Source organism: Tupaia chinensis, unplaced genomic scaffold, assembly GCF_000334495.1.
Source record: "Tupaia chinensis unplaced genomic scaffold, TupChi_1.0 Scaffold000066_1, whole genome shotgun sequence".
Taxonomy (NCBI): Eukaryota; Metazoa; Chordata; class Mammalia; order Scandentia; family Tupaiidae; genus Tupaia; species Tupaia belangeri.
In genome coordinates, this window is record NW_006159525.1 from 10,801,064 (window position 1) to 10,808,919 (window position 7,856).

The window sequence follows — 7,856 nt, forward strand, 5'->3', positions numbered from 1 at the left end:
GACCGCGGTTCGAGTCCTGGACCCAGTGGCTTAAACTCACGCCAGGCGCGTGTGCGTGCGTGCCCAAGATCCCGAGAGGAGAATGGAGGAGAAGGGATTGTGGCATGGCCATCCCCCATGGGGGGTGATTTCCTGCTTTCTGTCTCTCTGTCTGTCTGGTGAGCACAGGCGCCCTATAGCACAAAACAAAACAAAACAAAACAAACAATAGAACCATTTCACAAAAATGAAAGATTTATTTTATCACTTGGTGGGCTTCATTGCTACTGGCTGGAAAAAGGTAAAAAGGTCCCTTCCTTATTAATACAAAATGCACATGGAGGAATTCTGCTCTGATAAACTGGGATGAAAGCAGGATTTTAAGGGCAGCATGTGCAGTACTTATTCCTGTATCTGTTCAAAGTTAGAATCACAACTGATTCAGTACAACACACATCACTGTAAGAATGCTGGTACTGGGAACACAAAAAGAAGTAGCAAAATTTCTTTCACAGTGTTATTCAAGAGACTTTTCCTTCAAAGAAAAAAACCCACAAAATTATACATCGCTACACACACACACACCCTCTCTATTATTTATATAAAGCTGAAGCCACTGCAATTCGTATATAAATTTCATTCACTGCTATCTGATATCGTGAGTTTGATTAAAAATGCAGCAGTTAGGACCACGGAGAAACAGCTGCTGGTGTAATGACAACATTCCTGGAGCTAAAGCCAGAAGACCTGGGGTCAAATATGAATGCCATCACTTACCAGCAGGCGGCCTTGGGCAAATCAGATCATCAATCCTACTGAGCTGTTTCTTTACCCATCGACTAGAAAAATTCCACTTTAACTTCCCAGAGTCATTGTGAAGAAGAAATGAAATAGCATACTACATGAAAACACACAGCACACCAGTGAAGTTTGCTTTTCATTCTCCCTTCCTCTCCATGAAGTAATGAGCCTTTCCCCCACGGAACTAGACTTTATTGCTTTGTAATTATGATGTGTATGTAACAATGTCCAAGAAACTAGGTGGTAAATAACACCAACATGCAAACCTGAATGCACACATTGTTAGTTGGCTATCATCTAGATCCCAAAGGATTCTTACACACTATCAATTGTGGCCCAGAAATTTGACACATTTTCTTTTCTAAATTCAGTCAAAATTATCTGCAGGCTTAGAAATATCAGCATCGTGATGTTGCCCAGAGCAGCTGGTTCACTGAAAGTGACTCCCCCTCCCCCATAGCCCCAGCTGTCACCAGGAACCCTCCTTGATGCATGGAAAAAGGCAATGCAACATCACTGCTACCACTATCAATGACAACTTAAACACTTAGCACTCGAAATTATTTTTATGTTCATTATTAACTAAAAAATTAGCTCTTAAAACACACACACACACACACACACACTTTGGCAATATAACTGCAGACAGCTGCTCTTATACAACAGAACAACGTGAGAGTAAACACAAGTAATATACTTCCTTTGACTCCTTGTGTTTCATTTTCCCTGAGTCATTTGTAATGCTAAACAAGTCAGTTAAAATCCTGAATTGCTTTTAAGAGTGATACAGCTGTCACAACTTAGAGGTTCTTTAAGGAAAACAAGGGGGTGATTTCTCAGAAATGTACACAGAATCCTAATTTTATAAAATATGGGTCATATTGAATGCTTTTTTTTTTTTTTTTTTTTTTAGAGAGGTTTTTGCTATAGGGCGCGTGTGCTCGCCAGACAGACAGAGAGAGTCAGAGAGACAGAAAGTGAGAAATCATCCCCCAGGGGGGAGGACCATGCAGCAATCCCTTCTCCTCCATTCGCCTCTCGGGATCTTGGGCACACACACACACATGCGCCCAGTGTGAGTTTTAAGCCACCAGGTCCGGGACATGAACCGCAGTCGACTACGTGGGAATCCAGCCACACAGCCACTATGCTAACTGCTGGTCCCGTGAATTTCTGTTTTTTAATAATCACTCACTCCCCTGCATGAGAAGCCATAATATATTGACACTGCTGAAAACTTCAGGAACTGTCTTCAGAATAAATTTGTGAATCCCATCACCAGAATGCTGCTTGCTTTTTAAAAAATAATTAGTTTTATTCATTATCATTATTATTATTAGTTTTAGTTTGCTAAAGGGCACATGCACTCACCAGAGAGAGAGAGAGAGAAGGAAAATAAGCAAGCAAGCCACCAGGTCCAGGACTTGAATCGCAGTCAGCCATGTGGGAGTCCAGTGCCTTAACCAGACACCATCTACTGGCCCTAGAATGCTTTTTTTAATGGACAGATCAGTGCAGGTAAAGTGAGATTTTTTTAATACATGAATACAATGGGTACTATCAATTCAAGGAAATTAGCATATCTGTGACCTAAAATATTTATCATCACTTTGTGTTGGGTATATTCAAAATTCTCTTTTAACAATTTTGAAGTGTACACTGTATTATTATTGATAATCATAGTCACCTTACTGTGTTATAGAAACCCAGAAGGTTCTATAACACAGCCATTAACCAATATCTCCTTATTATCTCTTCCCCCTATCCTCCCCAGCCTCTGGTAACCACACTATTCTATTCTCTCGTTCTATGAGATCAAATTTTTTTAGCTTGCACAAATGAGAAAGAACATTAAGTATTTGTTTCTGTGTCTGGCTTATTTCACTTAACATAATATCCTTCAGGCTCATCCATGTTGCTTTGAACGACAGGATTTCATCCTTTTATGGCTGAATAGTATTCTACTGTGACTATACAGTACACTTTCTTGACCTATTCATCCACTGATGGACAGTTAACACTGATTTATGCCTTGCTATTGTTAATAATACTGTAATAAACATATCTGTGCGCATATCTCTTCAATTTACTTACTCCTTTTCCTTGGATATGTCCCCAGTAGTGGGAGTACTGAAGCGTAGCTCTATCTTTAGTTTTTTGAGACACCTCCATACTGTTTTCCATGACTATACATAATTTACATTCCAACCAAGAGTGTACAGGAGTTCTCCTTTCTCTGCCTTCATGTTAGAATTCTTTTTTTAATTAATTAATTTTCAAAATTTTTTTATATACAATCACATTGTTTGGCTTACAAAGTGAACATGTCAATATGTGAACATTTCTCCCCAGTCCACTTGATCACAATATCTTCAACAGATAACACCACACCTCCCCATCCCGTCAATGCTCTGTCTCCATATCCCTCCTCTAATGTCCTTCCCTAGGCCCACTCCTCCACACACACCACATCTGGCATTCTAGAATTCTTTTTTTAATTTGCCAAAGGACATGTGCACATAACAGAGAGAGACAGAGAGAAAGATGGAAAGTGAGAAAGCATTCCTCCCATGGGAAATGGTCACTGCAATCCTTTCTCCTCCATTTCTCCCTCCTTTTGGGATTTTGGGCACATAAGCACACTGGCAGGCGACATTTCCCAAGGTCCAGGACTTGAACCGTGGTGTCAGTTATGTGGGTTCCAGCTGCCTTAACCACCACCCAACCAGCTAGCCACCGAATCCCTTGTCATTACTTTTTAGGTAGAGCTCATGCCTTGAGGACTTCTCTCCCAAAGATAGTTTCACACTGAGTCCTTTAGCCTCTTAGATACCTTGGACGTACTTCTGAGGATCAAGAGCCTGTGCTCTTCAACCTTAATGCTCTTAAAACCTCTCAGCTCCTGAGCTTTACAGGTAAGATTCTGCTTAAGAGGGCTCTCAGGAGACCAGCAGTTGGCATAATGGCTATGTTGGTGGACTCCCATGTATTCAATCACTGTTCAAGTCCTGGACCCAGTGGTTTAAACTTGCGCCGGGTGCATATGTGTGCCTGCTCAAGATCCCGAGAGGAGAATGAAGAAGGAACTTCTCCTTCCGTGGCCATCTCCCCTGGGTGGTTATTCCTCACTTGCGCTCTCTCTCTCTCTCTCTCTCTCTCTCTCTCTCTTTCTAGAGAGCTCATGTGCACTATATGAAAAAATCTCCAAAAAATCTGCTATTGAAAAAAAAAAAAATACTGAGGACCACTGCTTACATGGCTGTAACCATGACATAAAAGGAAAACTATCTTTTTGAAAAATTACTTCTATCTTTTGAATGGTTTTTAAAAATTTTACATATACATGTAAATGAATATATCTAACTTTACAAAAATGTATGGATTATGTATGGATTATTCTCTTTTATACTTGGATCTCCAAACCCCCATATTACAGTAGACTGTCAAGTTAACAAAATTATGACCTAGTATGAATCCTTTATGTATTTTCTATGCTCAGCTATTTATATGCAAAAAATAAATGAGTTTATGATTGCTTTTTAAAAATGGAACCTAAAACTTTTCACTTCGCTATCACAAAGCACCTTATTCAAAATATTATTTCAGGACTAAGCATTTCCATTTACTATGTTGTGTATTTTCAATGAGGTCTCATCTCATGAACACAGTGCCCCCTTTTATAGTTGACTGTCCCCATTAACTAACTGAAGATACTCAAATATTAATCATCTTCTGACCTTGACCTTCTAGTAAACACCAAAAACAATTTATGGAAAATGTTCTGTTAGGGTTTGCTATCATGTTTGAACTTTCTCCAAGTGTCTGCCTTCTCTCACGATAATGTCAAAGCTTTGACTCTTCAGTTCAATACTTTTTCTCACTTAAAAAAAAAAAGAAAGAAAGTATGAAGTTCAGAAGTAATAAAATTACCTTATCTATAAAAAGCATGAGGAAATGAATGGGTAGGTTAGGTTTGAGATGAAAGAAAAAAAAAAAAACTACCCCCCACACACTTGCAACACTTACTGTGCTTCTATGTCTAGTACACAGTGGATATGTTTCACACATTATTTAAGTAAATGGCCTGAGGCAGGCATACACTATGACTCCTGCTTTATAGAAGAAATTAAAGTTGGGAGGATGTTCATGTGTTGATGGACAGTCAGGACACAGTGGAAGCAAGATTCAAGGCAGGATTTGCCCGACCCAAAATCACACACATTATTTAAGTAAATGGCCTGAGGCAGGCATACACTATGACTCCTGCTTTATAGAAGAAATTAAAGTTGGGAGGATGTTCATGTGTTGATGGACAGTCAGGACACAGTGGAAGCAGGATTCAAAATCACTGCTATTCATCTTTCTGATACAAAGGAGGAAATATTTGGGGACTTTGAAAAAAATGAATGTTTCATAATGGGACATTGCCATTGTCATTTGGTGGTACGGTTAGCAAAATTATTTACAGAAGCTGATATCCACGGTGACTTTTGTTTATCTGGAAAGCCTCATCCCCAAGATCCAGGAGCCCCGTCTTAGCCTCAGGAATAGAGTGCTTTAAACTGATGTATTGTGTAGGCCAAGGTTTGGCGCTGACCCTGCTTGACACCTAGGGAACCTAGGCTTTGGAGCAAGTGCTTCAAATCCTAAATATTTCTCTTTCTTCCCCTACGATAGCTCCCTGAAAAGGGAAAGGAAAAAAAATGTTAGGCAACACTGCATCTGAAATAAACAGCAGATTAAAGGCACATCTAAGCTACTCCCGTGATCTTTCCAGAAAATGGAGGTAGAGAGAGAGACTATGAGGCCTTATTTGCTCTGGTGCAGCAGTGTGACAGACATATGGGAAACAAAGATAAGGATAGAAACCTTCAGTTTTGGCTTCTGCTTGTAAGTCATTGCTCCATACCACTTCTTAACTCTAATGCTAGTGCTTACTGCTGGTCTTTACCAAGTTTAGGGTCAAAAAAAATGAATACTTAAGTGGAAGAAACCTGAGGCCAAAGAATTCAAAACTACTCTTCTAACATGATTACTAATGCTACACTAAATATCCTACAGTCAGAACAGGCTGAGTGTTAGACTCTAACATGATTACTAATGCTACACTAAATATAGTCCAGTCAGAACAGGCTGAGTGTTAGAACATATCACTACAACCTGTAACTGAATATAGCTTCCAACAACCTTAACTACAGACAACTGAGAACCCATGTGACTTTACTCGGGGTGTCTTCTATCACTATCCCAGGTACACTGAGATCAACCAGAAGGCTTGTCCAAGGAAATTTCCCAGCCTAGCCTCTGTGACACAGTCAGTGGCTTATTGGACTGTGAAGCTAGAAGCCACATTCCAACTATGGTTGAAGCCACTTGACTCTTTGTTGGCATAAAAAAATAAATAAAACACTGCCAAGGCTAGAGGACAGGAGGAAGGCAATCATGGGAAATAAGGCACAAATGTAAAAAAATAAAAATAACAACAACAAAAAACACATTTCTGGTCCAGGTGCAGAGTCTGATGGACCCTTGTACTGGGCATATGAGGATACATGGGAGCCCCAACTCTCAGCTCACCGTAAAAATAATCCCAATTACTCAGGTGGCCCGGGGCAGAAGATTGAAAATTAACAAGACCTTGTTTCTCTCCCCTCACCCCCCCAAAAAAGATTTCTAAATTAAGTCTGGAGTAAAACCAAAAACGTGTCTCTTCAACGAATTCCGAAGTGACGCTAATGCTAATGGTGCTGGGACAATTTAGGAAGGGCAATTTAGGAACCAATGCACTACTATGCTGCTTGCGAATGCCTTCTTTCGTTGAAGGTGAGCTGCGCGTTAGAAGCCTTCTAAAGTGTATCAGAACCAGGAAGGGGAAAAATATATAGAAATGTGAGAAATTAGGTCAGCTTTTAAAAATAACGTGAAAGAAAAAAAGCCAAGTCTGGATGACCCTGAATGTACTGTAAAAAAGGACCTCCACCCATCACTAACTTAGTCATAACTAAGCGACAATTCCTTTTGCTAGTAACTGAACTCTCCGAAGAGTTTATCACGTCTGGAAAGGCAGACAAGATGTGATCCGTTTGGGGAAACGTCTATCCAAGGGTTTTTAAGGATGAACAGAAAAGAGTTCAATTCATTTAGGTAGATTTTTTGTGTCCTGTTAAATATTATTACTGAGACTAGGGGTGCGCCTGTTACATACTTGTCTATAGAAGCAAAAAGTGACTGTCCCGAGCACCTGAAACCGCAAGCTGCTGCTGATGCAACGTCGCTGTCACTTTGCACTTCCTGCTCTCAGAAGAGATCCTTTAAACTCCCTCAGTGCTAACCCATCCTCCCAGCGCCTGGGCACACCGGTCCCACAGAGGTCGGCCTCAAGCAGACAAGGGGGCGCAGACGAAGGGACCCCAGGTTGCCTCGCTCGAGGGAACGCCCTCTCGCTCCGGGACCCAGCAGGTGCCCAGGACCCAGAGGCTCCGGTTTCAATCCCTCCAACTCCGCCCCCGCGCCGGCCCGGGCGAGGCGCCCTACCGCAGCCCCTCAGCCTGCGCCCCTCCGCAGGCCCCCACGCACCTAGGAAGAGCGAGACGGCGACGACGCCGCGAGGGGGGCCAAACAGACGCGGAAACTCACGCTCTCTACGGCTCGCTGCGTCCGCACGTCTGCGCGCGCATGCGTCATCGCGCACGGGCGCCCGATCGCGAACGCAGCTGGTCGCCGCGGGCAGAGGAAGGAAGCGTGAACGGCTTCGCGACGCTGCTGCCGGGGCGGCCGGGTGGGGCGGGGCGCGAGGCCGTAAAGCGGCGGCCGGTCGGGTCCGGCGCATGCTCAGTCGTGTGCACCGCGTCTCAAGCCCGCGGGCTGAGCTTCCAGACCACGTGCTGCGGCGCTGGCTTAGGGGACCCGCGAGGGCGTTGTTGGCTGAAGGACCAGGGTTGGGCGCCTCTTCCGAGCTCTGTTTGCAACGTGGAAAACAACATTCCTTACTTCCGTAAGCATAGGCCGCCTACCACGCGTAAAGCCGGCGAGCAGCGTGCATTCGAAGGACTGGACGTCGGAAGAAGGGGCGAGGG

At 42.9% G+C, this 7,856-nt stretch overlaps 1 protein-coding gene across 3 annotated transcripts in view; it reads right to left on the minus strand.

Moving 5' to 3' along the window:
- The window catches only part of RHBDD1 (rhomboid domain containing 1), a 167,310-nt gene extending 159,788 nt beyond the window's left edge, over window positions 1-7,522 (minus strand). Inside the window, exon 1 of one of the 3 annotated variants that reach the window (XM_006141958.3) lies at window positions 7,417-7,521. The gene's annotated coding sequence lies outside the window, so the exon portion shown is untranslated. Of the gene's footprint in view, window positions 1-6,985; window positions 7,286-7,416 lie in introns of those variants that run through there. The other 2 variants (XM_006141959.3, XM_006141962.3) reach the window with 2 other exon arrangements.
- Window positions 7,523-7,856: the final 334 nt, after the last annotated feature.